The sequence below is a fragment of the Saccopteryx leptura genome, chromosome 3, assembly GCF_036850995.1.
Source record: "Saccopteryx leptura isolate mSacLep1 chromosome 3, mSacLep1_pri_phased_curated, whole genome shotgun sequence".
In the NCBI taxonomy this organism is placed as follows: Eukaryota; Metazoa; Chordata; class Mammalia; order Chiroptera; family Emballonuridae; genus Saccopteryx; species Saccopteryx leptura.
The window spans coordinates 86,545,905-86,559,716 of NC_089505.1; the positions used below are offsets into that span (position 1 = coordinate 86,545,905).

The 13,812-nt window shown below is 48.8% G+C and overlaps 1 pseudogene; it reads left to right on the forward strand.

The window, feature by feature from the left end:
• Positions 1-1,429: 1,429 nt before the first annotated feature.
• Positions 1,430-1,593, forward strand: LOC136401753 (U2 spliceosomal RNA; annotated as a pseudogene).
• The last annotated feature ends 12,219 nt before the right edge of the window (positions 1,594-13,812 follow it).

Sequence of the window (13,812 nt, forward strand, 5' to 3'; positions counted from 1 at the left end):
CGTCTGCGGGCCCCGTTGGGCAGGAAGCACAGCAGGAAGGGCTAAGGATCTCTCTGCATCTCCGTGGGGTCCTCTCCGAAGCTACCTGGCCAGGGAGGCGGTGGAGGTGCTTGTTAGCAGAGAGTGACTGGTTCACTGTGGGAACCTGTGTCACAGACATCGACCCACTGCCGGGGCAAGGCCTCCTCCACCCCCGCCCCCTGGTGCCGAGGGGGTTAACGCACACACTGCTGGGCAGGTAGCCCTGCCGGCTGTTCAGATTCACAGCTGTAGACGGGACACAACAGGCTGTGAAACGTCCTAAATCTGGAGCCGCCTCTCGATTCCAGCAATAATAATTAGCAAATTAAAATAGAAATGTCACCACCAACCCATAAAAATTCTTAAGTGCAGGATGGGAAACTCTCTCAGGAACAGAAATGGCTTTTGTCCGTGTAATACCCAGGGCAGACGGGCTGTCAAATGTTCCTCGAGACAGCCATTGCGCCCAGAGAGCCCAGCTCGGAGCTGATTAATCCCAGGGCCGGCTGTCTTTCCGTGTCAGCAAGCTAACATAACTGTGTGATCAGACCTGCTTTATGGAGCCTGTAATCCGTGGATGGGGGGACGGAAGCCATTGCTCTAACAAGGCCAAGGGGAGCAGAAAGCGTGCCAGCCGCCACGCGGCAGCTCCACGGCCAGCAGCACCCTGGCCGCCAAGTATCCATTTGGCCAAATGAGGGGAGGACTGGGAAATGACGTGCAAACCGCGCACCATCTGGCTTGCATTTGGGAGAGTCGAAGCTGGAAGCGGCCCACCCCTCATGGCGCGCACTCCCGTGGAAGTCCTCAAGCCAGCTCTGGCACCCAGCTCTTCAGTGCCCACCACTCTCCCTCACGGGAGTCCGTCGGCTCCCTGGAGAAAAAATCCAAACTGCGAAAGCCCAGGCTTTCCTGAAATCCACAAGGGACAGTATCACCGTCCGCCTTATGCCAGATGATCCTTTATGTCAGTAAATAATAATAGCCAGCACTTTCGTGGTCTGACTGCGTAATGGGGACCGGATTTATCCCCCCTGCCTGGAGCAGAAATCCTTATTAGTCAGGGCTCTCCAGAGGCACGGAGCCCATGAGATGCCTACGCGCATAAACACGTCTGCAGAGAGAGGTTTACTGTAAGGAGTTGGCTCACGTGGTGACAAAGGCTGACAAGCTCCGAGATATTCAAAGGGAGTCAGCAAGTTGGAGACCCAGGAGAGCCCGATGAGTTGTTCCGGTCCGAAGGCAGGCAGGCGCAAAACCCAGGAGGAGCCAAAGTGTCAGATCGTAAAAACATATCATTATCTTTGATTTAGAACCTCAGTCATTTCCCCCAAGGGGGCTGCACCATTCCTGGGAGTCCTGAAACATGGGCCTGGCATGCGGAGTGGACGGAGCAGGCTTCCATTCCACCGTTTCTCTGCCCTTTGGCTGAGATCAAGCGTACTATCTGTTCTTATCAGTTCAGTAGCTGATACATTTTCTACCCAAGGACAAGATATTAAATGGACTTTTGGAGCAGGGGGACAGAACAGACAAAATTTTTCCAAAAAATTAGTCATGATTTTAGGCATTGGCAACACAATGACCCCTAAGTGGTGAGAAAAGGGGAAAACACCACAAGCCCTACAATGGCCACAATGAGTGTCTCCTGTATCCAGGCCCTGGCACAGACGGAGCTCGGAGGACAGCCTGAGAGAGGCAGAGCTGAGAGTCTGGACGACCAAGGCGGCAAGAGTCTACAGGACACAGTTCAGAGGAGAGAGGGCTGGGCAAGAAAGGAGGACTCTGCTGATCGGTGCATGGTTCCTTCGAGTGTTCAGCTGAGTGCTGGTCAGCACATGTGGGTGAGGAAACTACTCAATGCTGTAGAAAGACCCACCCAAGGACTAGGAAGGACAGAACCCAGTGCTCACACAAGGCAGGGATTGTTTATTAACACAGGCTGGACCGGAAGCCTCTATAACTCACAAAAGAGACGTGCTTCAGTTCATGGGGAATCATGATTGTTAGACTGAGCACAAGTCAATGACCCTCAGCTTCCACTTTTAAGAAATTAGAAAACAAACAGGTACTTCAACCCAAGGTAAGTCAAGGAATGTCAACAATAAGAATCAGAGAAGGAATCAATGATACAGGAAAACAATTGTGGAGAAAATCAGTGAAGCCTGACCAGGCGGTGGCACAGTGGATAGAGCGTCGGGCTGGGATGCCGAGGGCCCAGGTTCGAGACCTCGAGGTTGCCAGCTTGAGTGTGGGCTCATCTGGTTTGAGCAAGGCTCACCAGCTTGGACCCAAGGTCGCTGGCTCGAGCAAGGGGTCACTTGGTCTGCTGCAGCCCTACGGTCAAGGCACATATGAGAAAGCAATCAATGAACAACTAAGGTGTCGCAATGAAAAACTAATGATTGATGCTTCTCATCTCTCTCTGTTCCTATCTGTCTGTCCCTATCTATTGCTCTCTCTGACTCTCTCTCTGTCTCTGTAAAAAAAAGAAAAAAGATAAAGAAAATCAGCGAAACCAAAAGTCAGTCTTGGAGAAAACCAATAGAACTGATTAACCTCTGGCCAGAATGAATAAAACAAATAAAAAAGACACATGTTAGCAATGTCAGAAACAAGAAAGGTGGCATCACTACAGATGCTACAGATAAATAAGTGTGTTTAGCAAGGTTGCAGAACACAAGATCAATATACAAAAGTTGATTATACTATATACTGGCAACAATCAGAGATCAAAATTGAAAAAATAATACTATCTATCATAGCATCAAAAAACTAAATACTTCAGGATAAATCTGATTAAAAAAACACACAGTCTATACACTGAAAACATTGCTGTAAGAAATAAGGGAAGGTCTAAATATGTGAAAAGATATACAGTGGTCACAGAGCATAAGATACATTATAGTTCAAGCTATATAGATATTAGTTTTCCCCCAAAAAAGATCTGCAGAATCAATGCAAATCTGTTCTGAATGACAGCTAGCTTTTTGTTAAAAATTGATTCACTGATGCAAAAACTCCCAGAGAATTGTGTATGTTTATTCTAAAATTTATATAGGAATGCATGCAAAGGACCTAGAATAACCAAACCCATTTTGGAGAAAAAGGACTGATGTCAAGATTTATTATGAAGTAACGCTGCAGCAATTCAGACAGTATATACTCTTGACATCGATATCAACAAATAAATCAATGGAATAAAATAGAGAGTCCAGAAATAGTTCCACACACATATAGATAACTGGGTCTGTTTGTTTGTTTGTTTACAAAAGTTCAAAGACAATTCAATGGAGAAAGGATAATCTTTTCAACAAATGGTACTAGAACTGTTGCATAGCCATATGCAAGAAAAAAATTGAGCTTTGATTCACACACGCCCCACATATAAAAATTAACTCACAATGGATCAGAGCTCTAAATATAATACCTAAAATTATTAAACTACAAAACTTCTGTCATCAACTCTTGGTGGCCTTGGGGTAAACAGAGTTGTTTTGTTTTTCACATGACACCAAATGTACAATCCACCTGATGACAAATTAATAAATTGGACTTCATCAAAATTTAAAGGGTCTTCTCTTTAGAAGATACTGTTAAGGAAATGAAGAGACCGGCCACATACTGAGAAAGCAATTGCATGTGTCTGACAAAGATCTTGTATCCAGAATATACAAAGAACATAGAAAAAAAGAAAATACATAACACAACCTTTATAAGGACAAAATATTTGAACAGATACTTCACCAAAGAAGATGTCCAGACAGCAAATGAACACGTGGAAAGATGCTCCATGTGATATGTCACTAGGGAGATGCAAATTTAAAACTGCAGTGAGATCGCATTACATTCTGTTAGGATGTTTAACATTAAAAAAATTAGCAGTGGCAAGTATCTGTGAGTGTGTGGAGGCACTGGAACCCTCACACATTGCCTGGTGGGATTTTGCAAAACAGTGGGGATTTACATTTACCCAAAGGGGGAGGGGAAGCGTATGTTCACAGCAAGACTGGGATACAAACCTCCTCCTGGCATCTTTATTTGTTAAGGTCAAAAACTGGAAACAACCCAACTGTCCATCAACAGATGAATAGACAAATAAATCATGGACAATCCCCACACAGGGGAATGCTACCCTGTGCAAGAAAAAAAATGTAGAAAGGAATGAACTATTGATACATAATATAATGTGAATGAATCTCAATTATGTTCAGTGAAGGAAGCCAGACTCTCCACCTCCCAAAAAGGAGCGTACATACTGTATGATTTCATGTCTATAAAAGTCCAGAAAATTCAAACTAATCTATAGTGACAGAAAACAGACCAGCGGTGCCTATGAATAGTGTGGGGGCCAGAGGGACAGGAAAAGATTGCATCATGAGGCAGCTTGTAGAAAAATGAATATACTTATTATCTTCGTTGTTTTGAGGGTGTATTCATTCGCTTAGGCTGCTGGTACAAAGCCTCAGGGACTGAGTGAACTAAAAAATAGAAATTTACTTTCTTACAGTTCTGGAGGCCGGAAGTCTGAGATCCCGATGTCAGCAGGGCTGGCTTCTCCTGAGGCCTCTCTTCTTGGTGTGTGGACGGCCACCGTCTCCCTCTGTTTTCCTCACGTGGTCACCCTTCTGTGTCCTAATTTTCTCTTCTCCTAATGACATCAGTTATTTAGAGGTAAGGCCCACTTTAATGACCTCATTTTAACTCCACTACCTCTTTAAGATCTTGTCTACAAACATAGTCACATTCTGATGTGCCAGGGGTTTGGACATCAATGTATGAATTTAGGGGGGAGGTGCAGAGGGGAGATTCCACGATTCACTGCATAGAGATGGCTTCGCAGGTGCACACCTATGTCATATTGTTCAACGTAGCTGTGTCATTTACTGCGTGTTGATACTTCAATAAAGCTGATGTTTTAAAATATTACTCTTCACTCGTTTTGTTCGTATTCGTTCAATCATGGGCTCTTCCCTGGCATTGTACAGGGTTCATCCAAGCATGGCTTGAGCACAAGTGATAGGCGTGAACCAGTTTATATGATAAGGCCTGCATGCATGTTTCCTTTCTCTATTTTCTTGTGATTTTTCATGCTGTGCCATACTAGCTCCACCTTGGGAATCCACAGACCGCCTTTGTCTCCCACAGGGGACTGGAGAGAGATGGCGCTCTCTGCGGTCCTGAGGAAGGACGGGTGCGGGGTGAAGGCTGTGGTCCCAGGGCTCGCTTGTGCTGGCTGAGCTCCCTCTTTGTAACCTCACCCCTTGATTTCCCAGATGCTCCCTAGCTAGCTATAAAGCCTTACTGAGAGTCTCCCTTGACCCAAATCAAGGACTTATTGAACCACCATAAACAACTTGCAAGCCCTTTCTGGCAAGAAGGGCAAAGCTTGCCCACCACCCTTAAATATCACTCTCAAAGCTCCACATGGACATGACGTCATAATCTCTTCAAGAAAAGACTGTTGTTCTACACACGTCCACTCCTCCATCTTTTCTTTCCCAGAGGATGTCTCTGCTCCCGAATTTACCCGTGACTTGCATCTTTGGGAGTGCATCTACCTGGGAATCACTGGACAAGATCCCTTTGAGGGCCTCCTTTTGGGCCGTGCGGGGGCTCACTTTAGTCTTGGTGTCGCTGTGGCTCAGAAGAATAAGGAAGCCTGGGGGAGAGAGCCCCCCCCCCGGTTCTAATCAGTACGTCAGGGAGGACAGCCTTGCTAAAGCCTCCTGGCCCCCATCCCCCGTCACACCAGGCTGGGTTTATTTCTCGCATAACACTCAGCACAGAATGTCTGTGTTGCTCCCTAAAAGGTAAGCTCGATAGAGTGGGGACCTTGTTTTCTTCACCCATTGAAGTATTCCAAGTACCTAACAAACCCTGACATGTGGTGGACAGCCAATAAACAAACAAATCGGGCTTTAACTCTGATGGCAAGTCCAGAGCTACTGGAAGGCTCCTTCCTGGAACAAACCCCATGCTTTGCTCCCGAATTAAGACAACAAACGTCTTCCAATATTATCTGAAGAGCCGTCCCGGACGCCCAGGGGTGGGTCCCTGAGCCTGGCTCCTGCCTCAATCAGAAGATCTCTTTTTTTTTTTAATGTTTTATTTATTTATTTATTTTGCCTGTTTTATATCATATATTGTGGTTCCATAAAAATTTTTGTTTAGAAAAAGAAAAAAGGGATATCACTCCTCTAGACTTAAATTGAGAAAGAAACCATGATGTTTTAATTAGACTTTCCTGCCAAGCCACAGCAGACACCCTTTAAGATCTCACAAATGGAGCCTGCAAATATGTTTAACATCACCGAGTGTCAGGCAGGTCTAGCAAGCCGATGACGAATCCGTTGATTCCCGAGTCCGAGGACAGAGGCTGGACGAGAGAGTCTCCGTCTTCTTTGACTGGTGGCTCACTCTCCTCCTCTGCTCCCATCAAAGGCTGTGGAGCCCAGACAGCCTCGCCGCCCAGATAGGAAGCAGAAGAAAAGCAAAGGGGAACAAAAGCAGTGGCCGCCTGCAGAGAACGAAATGTGCTGGAAGGCGGCTGGCTGCCTGCAGAGAACGGGGACAGGACAACCAGCCGCTTCTTCCCGGGGACGCGGGCAGCTTCCGGATTCTCTCACCATCCTGTCTCTGCGGCGAGCAGTCAGAACCGTCCCAGGGTGACGGTTCCCATCCCGTCACATAAGAGTACAGCTCGGGTCCACCTGCCGGGTTCTAAGACTCACGGCGATAGCGGGACGTGATGCGGGAGATGACCGGGCGACTTAGATCCTGCTTCTTTCTCCCTTTGTCCCATCCTTCTGGGGGGACAGTGGCACTCAGGGGTGAGACAAACATGCCCCCAGCCTGGGATACAAGGGCAGGATTCTCAGCTTGGCTCCTGGACTGGCTGAACTTTATAAAAGCCGTGTGCATTCGGTGCTGAAAACGGAGCGTGAAGAGCCCTTCTCAGAGGACCCCCCTCCCGGCCCCCAGTGTGAAGGCAGGGGTCGTGGGTCTGGATGGGGGTGTCAGCTCTGCAGAGGTCAAACGGAAGCCTCTTGGTCTTCGTGTGGTGAGCACCCGGCTGGCTGCTGAGTTTCATCGTCCCAGGAACGTCACCCTTTGCAGCCTGAATAAGATGAGACAGGACAACGGTGACCAACAGGCAGAGACACATCCTGGAGTCACATGCTAGGTTCCTGATGGGAAAATGCTAGCACAGGGGTCGGGAACCTTTTTGGCTGAGAGAGCCATGAATACCACATATTTTAAAATGTAATTCTGTGAGAGCCATACAACGACCTGTGTACATTGGGCATTATCCAATAAAAATTTGGTGTTGTCTCAGAGGACAGCTGTGATTGGCTCCAGCCACCCGCACCCATGAACATGAGCGGTAGGAAATGAATGGATTGTAATACATGAGAATGTTTTATATTTTTAATGTTATTATTTTTTTTATTAAAGATTTGTCTGCGAGCCAGATGCAGCCATCAAAAGAGCCACATCTGGCTCGCGAGCCATAGGTTCCCGACCCCTGTGCTAGAAGCTGTCCTTTAAATATATATATATATGAAAGAGAATTCCCTGGGCCAACTCTCCTAGACCTCAGATCTTTCTATGTAACCCAGGTACCATGTACAGTACCTCAAACCCCTAAGCCCCATCAAGCGTTCACTGAGTCTGACAATATCACACTGAGAAGCGAGGCTGGGCGTTGCCCAGCCGGGTGGCCTGGCCCCACTCTGAATGGCTCACATTTTGAGAGGCTCCTTCCCTTCATCAGATGAAAACTCCTTTCTCTGAAGCATCAGCTCCACCTTCCGAGGCCACAGAAAGAGCTGAGTCATCCATCCCCCGTCTTCAGAAATGCCTGCCCCACCTCCAGAGGCGGTGACTCCCCAGACTTTCTCTCCCAGGATGAAACATTGCTAGTTGCTCCAACCCCCTTCAGAACCCTTTCAGATATATGAACATGGGTTTTCGAATGAGACACCCGACACAGAAGGCATGTCGCAAATGTGTCCAACCGGGATGGACTACAGTGGGGCCGTGAGCAACCAGACCCTGACCCCCCACCCCCACCCTGCACGCCGGCTGCAATGCCTTCCAGCCCCTAGGGTTTCTAGCAGGTTTCTAGAATCTGCCTCCCTCCCCGCTTTGAGATGAAACGGTTGCCGATCCCGGTTCTCTGGACCCTGTCCCAATCCCCGTGAGTCCTGGTGCCACCAAATGCTTTTTGTCATAGTGAAGCCTGCAGCCTCAGTGCCGGGCTGTGATTGGAGGCGAGCTGGAGGCAGGCACCTGCCCAAGCAGAGCACTGGGAGGGTTCCTTCTCCTGCTTCCTTCAGAGCATCACACACCGGCTTGTTTTTCTCCCAGATCCATTGTGTCAGGGCAGATGCACCCCTCACCCATTTTACTGAGGATGAAAACAGGGTGCAGAGAGTCGCGAGGGATTCCCCCCCCCCGCAGGCCATGCATCCTCATTCACTCCCCCAACCTTCACGCAGCTCCCACGTGGAGCCTCAGCACGGGGAAGAACAGTTCTCCATTCCTTCTGGAATGCCCTTCTCCTAGCACAGCGGCAGAGATACCAAAGCCGGCTGTCAATCACCATCTCCATCTGTGGATGAGGGTGGAAGGGGAGAGATGGACAAGGGACCACTGGGAGGTCCCAGGCTCCTGCTCTCTGAGTCCCCCCCCCCCATGCCTTAGCTCTCTTACCCCTCACGTGAGCCCAGGGGCTTGCACTCCTCTCGACACGGGGAACATACATATTTTCTCTGGATAGTGGAATGACAAAGGCAGCCCCCTCCCCAGTTTGTCCTTCCCTGCGCTGGCCCAGAGGTGGGATCCCAGGAAAACCAACGTGTCACTCTGTGGAGTCTGAAAAGGGGGCCAGAGGTGGCGGGAACCGGGACTTTCCAGTGACTTTTATGTTCCCTTTCAGAATGGCTGTAAAGAAAACAAGACAATAAAATGCCTCCCCCTGTATGAGTTACTGCTTTACAGGGAGTTTCGTCTCTTGTTTAAATGGCTATCCAAAGTGGTCTGTGTGTCTCCCTTACGGCGGGTGCCAGGAGCTCTCCCAGAGGAGACAGCCACCGAAACCAGGTGGTGGTGGGAGCAGGGAGGGGGCACCCACCCGCTACGAGGTCGGGGGGTCACCGTGTCCTCAGGAGGTATCCTGTGCCTGAGGCTTGTAGGGGAGGCCATGGGAATCCCGTGACTTCAGAGAAAGGACCATACGTATGTCCGAGCACAGCAATAGAAGTAAACAGGTGGGGGGGGGGGTCATCTGCATCCCTCCTCACCTGACCGCCCAGCACAAAGCTCAGCCCCTTCCCCAGCCTCGGTCCCCTAGTCAAGCACCTGCCTCGTCTCAGCGCTTGGGGAAAGTTGCCATCATTTTGTTGATTTTGTGCTTCCTTGGTTATATATATAATTCAGGATGAAAATCATCATCTAAAAATTTGGTACATGATCTAAATGTTTAAACCACCTGCAAGCATTGGTTTGGTTTGGTTTTTGGTTTTTGGGTTTTTGGGGTTTTGTTTTTGTGGTTTTTTTGCTCTTTATATTTATATGGATTTATTGTTCTATTAAATCTAATTTAGTTTTAATATCAAGTAAATTGAAGTAAGAAAATTTATTAATAGTTAAGAAGTATATTAACTGTTAAGCCATTAAGTTGTAGTTACAGTTGACATGATTATAAGCTCTCAGGAAGTTGCAAGAATAGTAGAGAGAGGTTGCAGGGCAACCTGGTAACTCCGAGGCTACGCCCTCCATAACTGCCGTGGAAAGCCGCGGCGTGACCAGCCCCCCCAACCCGTGGCATCTCTGCAGAGCTGGGGTCCAGCACGCGTGCTCAATGAAGGGCTCTCCGCACACGGGAACTGCTCACCAGCCTTGGACGTGAGTGAATCTTGATAGCCAAGATTGCTGCTGGTGGGAGATGAGATGAGGGTGCTGGAGGCTGCAGGTCACCTTCCAGAGCTGATGCTGGGCCCCTCTGATTTCAGAGCTGCCCCCAGGCCCCCACCCGCCCCACTTCACCCCCACTCCACTCCACACTCACTGAGCTGCTCCACTCACCCTTCCAGTGATGTAAGAAGACAGGGACCTATCGTGGTGGGGGCACCTTCCCCAGGGTCATCTCAGATGTGATGACCTGTACCAGGTGACCCATTCCTGTGGGGGCCCCTAGGCTTTGAAGAGTGACCGAGAAGAAGAAAGCAGTCCACCCTACAGACCACGGTTTGCCTTTGACTGCCACTGTCAACATAAAGTGTTTGGAGGGCGCACCCCCCCCACCTCCACATTCTGCAATCAGGCAGCCTGGGGGGATTGCTGCTTCTCCCTCCTTCGGAGGTCCTCAGGGAGTTCACATCAAGGCAATGGCACCTTGCAGCACAATCCTGGAGTGCCCCGAGTGTGACAGCTCCTGGGCCTTGCTGGCCCTGCAGAGACATAGCCCATTCATCGTGGACCTGGGTGGGAGGCAGAGCCCTGGCTCAGCCCAAGAGATGCCCCCACCCCCGCAGTCCCTTTTGCCTCCTTCCTGACCCAGCCAAGGACCTCAGCTCGTGTCCCACATCTCCCTGGCTGCCCACAGCAACCTTGAGAGTGAAGTCCACAGCCTCTCCCTGTGGCTCACAGACTGATGGTTTTCAGATTCCCCATGCCCAGCCGTGACCATGGCAACAGCACCTCTCCGCCCTCCCCACATCAGCAGTCTTTTCTAATCCTGCCTCCAAAGGGATCAAAGACCACAGGCCTCACCTGGACCTCAAATACCCCTGAGACCACAGTTGAGCGAGGTGAGCGGAGGCCACCATCAGAGCAACCGTGAAGTCTCGGGCAGCAGCCGGTGGGACACCAAGGATGGCACGCACACACCAGACATTGTCAGAGGGAAATCTGACCTCCGAGGTGGGAGCAGAGGAAGGGTTATGCAGGATATTTTTTAAATACAGTCAAATTATATATTTATAAATGTCTAGCCACTAGGATGTACACCTGAAACTAATGTAGAATGATATTGAATGTCAACTGTAATTGAAAAATATAAATAAGTAAATAAATTTTTTTAAAAATTAAATAGAAATAAATCCAGTTAAAGCAATACAGCAGGGACTCCGTCAGTGGGGAGGGATGGCCATTTGTGGCTTTACCATTCCTGATGAGGCTGCACAGATCTAATGGCCTTTTCTAGATGGTGTCTTGACTCCCTGCAGGTGCCAGAGCTGAGCCCCAGCGAGACTCAAGGACCTGGAGCATCAGTGAGGGTGACAGTGATGCTGACTGTATAAGGAAGGGTGACTGTATCAGTAATGGTGACTGTATCAGCAAGGGTGACTGTATCAGTGATGCTGACTGTAACAGTAATGCTGACTGTATCAACGATGCTGATTGTATCAGCGTTGGTGACTGTATCAGTGATGGTGACTGTATCACTGAGGGCTACTATGATTGTGAGAGTTATTGCATCTGGGAGTTACTATAAAGTCTTGCCCAGGACAAGCTCTGAGGGCTACCCCTTGCTCTGCAGTCCACAGCCCTTGACCCAACCCCTGCCATGGAACCTATCATTCCAGAAGATTCTTGAGAGCTTATCTTCTACCCTCATTGCCTAGCCTCATGTTTGATATACAGAATAGCTACAATAATCTATCATGTGCTCTTACCTAAACCACACAGAAATATATGCACATGCGTGCGCGCGCGCACACACACACACACACACACAAGAACAGGAGAAATTTTTGAAGGTGATGAATATGTTTAGTAGCTTGATGGAATCGCAGGTGTTTGCATATATTCAAATTCATTAAAATATATATCCTAAAAGTATGCAATTTTTTGTATATCAATTATACCTGAATACATTCTGAAAATGGAGCTGTTGATTGAATGAAAGAAACAGTGAGTCAACCAAGGCATAGACTAATTGAAGGTTGGGACTAAAATAAACCCTCATGGACATTCAACCAACATCTGGGTTCTTGTCTCCCCCCACACTGCCCCCACAATCCAGAACCTTCACTGCCATTTCCAGGTACTGGCCTTTGTTGGGTGGGCACCCACTGTCTCTGCAGGAGAGATGCCCTGCCTTCGCAGGGCAGGACACTCGCTCCACTGGGGAGACAGTACCCATTATCATTATAAAGCTATTCTTCATGTTAAGCCAAATCTAACACATTATGACCCCAAGCCACTAAAGTGCAGGGAAGACATAATTGGGCCATGCAATTTGCTCACCGCAGAAGAGGTCAGCTGGAAAGGCCACAGTTCTCTTAAAAAATATTCTGAAAACTTTTTAGTTTAATTTTAATGTTATCCTCTCACCTTTCCAGAGAGAAGGTTCTTATTTGTCGGTGATGGGCAAACGCTTCTGAAATCTGGGATGACTGGCTTTGACCTTTACTTTATCGGCAGGTAATCACACCAGCAGGCCGATGACAGGAATGTAATGTGAGGACCACAAAATGGATGAGGAGGAGCACATCGGGAAGGAAAGTGGATGATGAGGGGAGAGAGAGAGAAAGGGGCGGAGAAGGAAAACGTAACCAAGCATGTCCCCCCAACCGGGATTCTGGGCTTGAGAAATTAAGATGTCAGTGTTCCGTCCCATCCAGCAGCGGGCACCAAGAAGGAAACCCAGTACCTGCTTTTGGGGGGTTTTTGTTTGCTTGTTTTTTTGTATTTTTCCAAAGTGAAAAGTGGGGAGGCAGTCAGACTCCCGCATGCGCCCAACCGGGATCCACCTGGCATGCCCACCAGGGGGCGATGCTCTGACCATCTGGGGTGTCACTCTGTTGCAACTAGAGCCATTCTAGCACCTGAGGCAGAGGCCACAGAGCCATCCTCAGCGCCCGGGCCAACTTTGCTCCAATGGAGCTTTGGCTGCAGGAGGGGAAGAGAGAGACAGAGAGGAAGGAGAGAGGGAAGGGTGGAGAAGCAGATGGGTGCTTCTCCTGTGTGCCCTGACTGGGAATCGAACCTGGGACTTCCACACGCCAGACCAATGCTCTACCGCTGAGCCAACCAGCCAAGGCATTACCTGCTTATTGAATACAGAAGTGAGCAGGTAAACAACTCCACCTCAGGGCAACCATGGGGACCTGGTGAGATGGTCCCCGTGAAACATCTAGTTCAGCACCTCACATGGGGCCATCCCTAGTAACTGTTGGCTATTTCTATTTTTAGCACCCTCACACAGTTTTGCCATCAATGACACAGATGAGCACTGAAAGCCCTGTGTCAGCCGTATGTGCTGCTTACCATTAACTCCCTCTTTCAACTTGCTGCAGATGCCTGGTTGCAAAGCCAGCCCTCTCTCTTGTCCTGTTTGTACTCATCAGGGTTGTGGGTTGAATTGTGCACCCAAAAAGATTTGCTCAAGTCCTAAACCCCGGTAGCTGTGCCTGTGACCTTGTTTAGAAATAGGGTCTCTGCAGGTGTAATCAAGGTAATCTGAGGTCACCCCAGAGTAGGGTGGACACCAAACCAATAACTGGTGTCCTTGTGAGAAGTGGGGGATCTGGACACAGACACAGAGACACACACAGGGGGATGAGTCCATGTGAGCATGGAGCAGAGATTGGAGTCTGCAAGCTGAGGAACGGCCAGGGAAGGTTTTTCGGCCAGGGCGCAAACAGAGCGTAACCTGCCTGCATTTGGGTTTCAGGTTTCTGGCCTCCGGGACTGTGAGAGACTACATTTCTGTTGTTTTCAGCCTGCCAGCTCACAGTTCTTGGTTACGACAGCCTTAGGAAGACACAATGGGTGCAT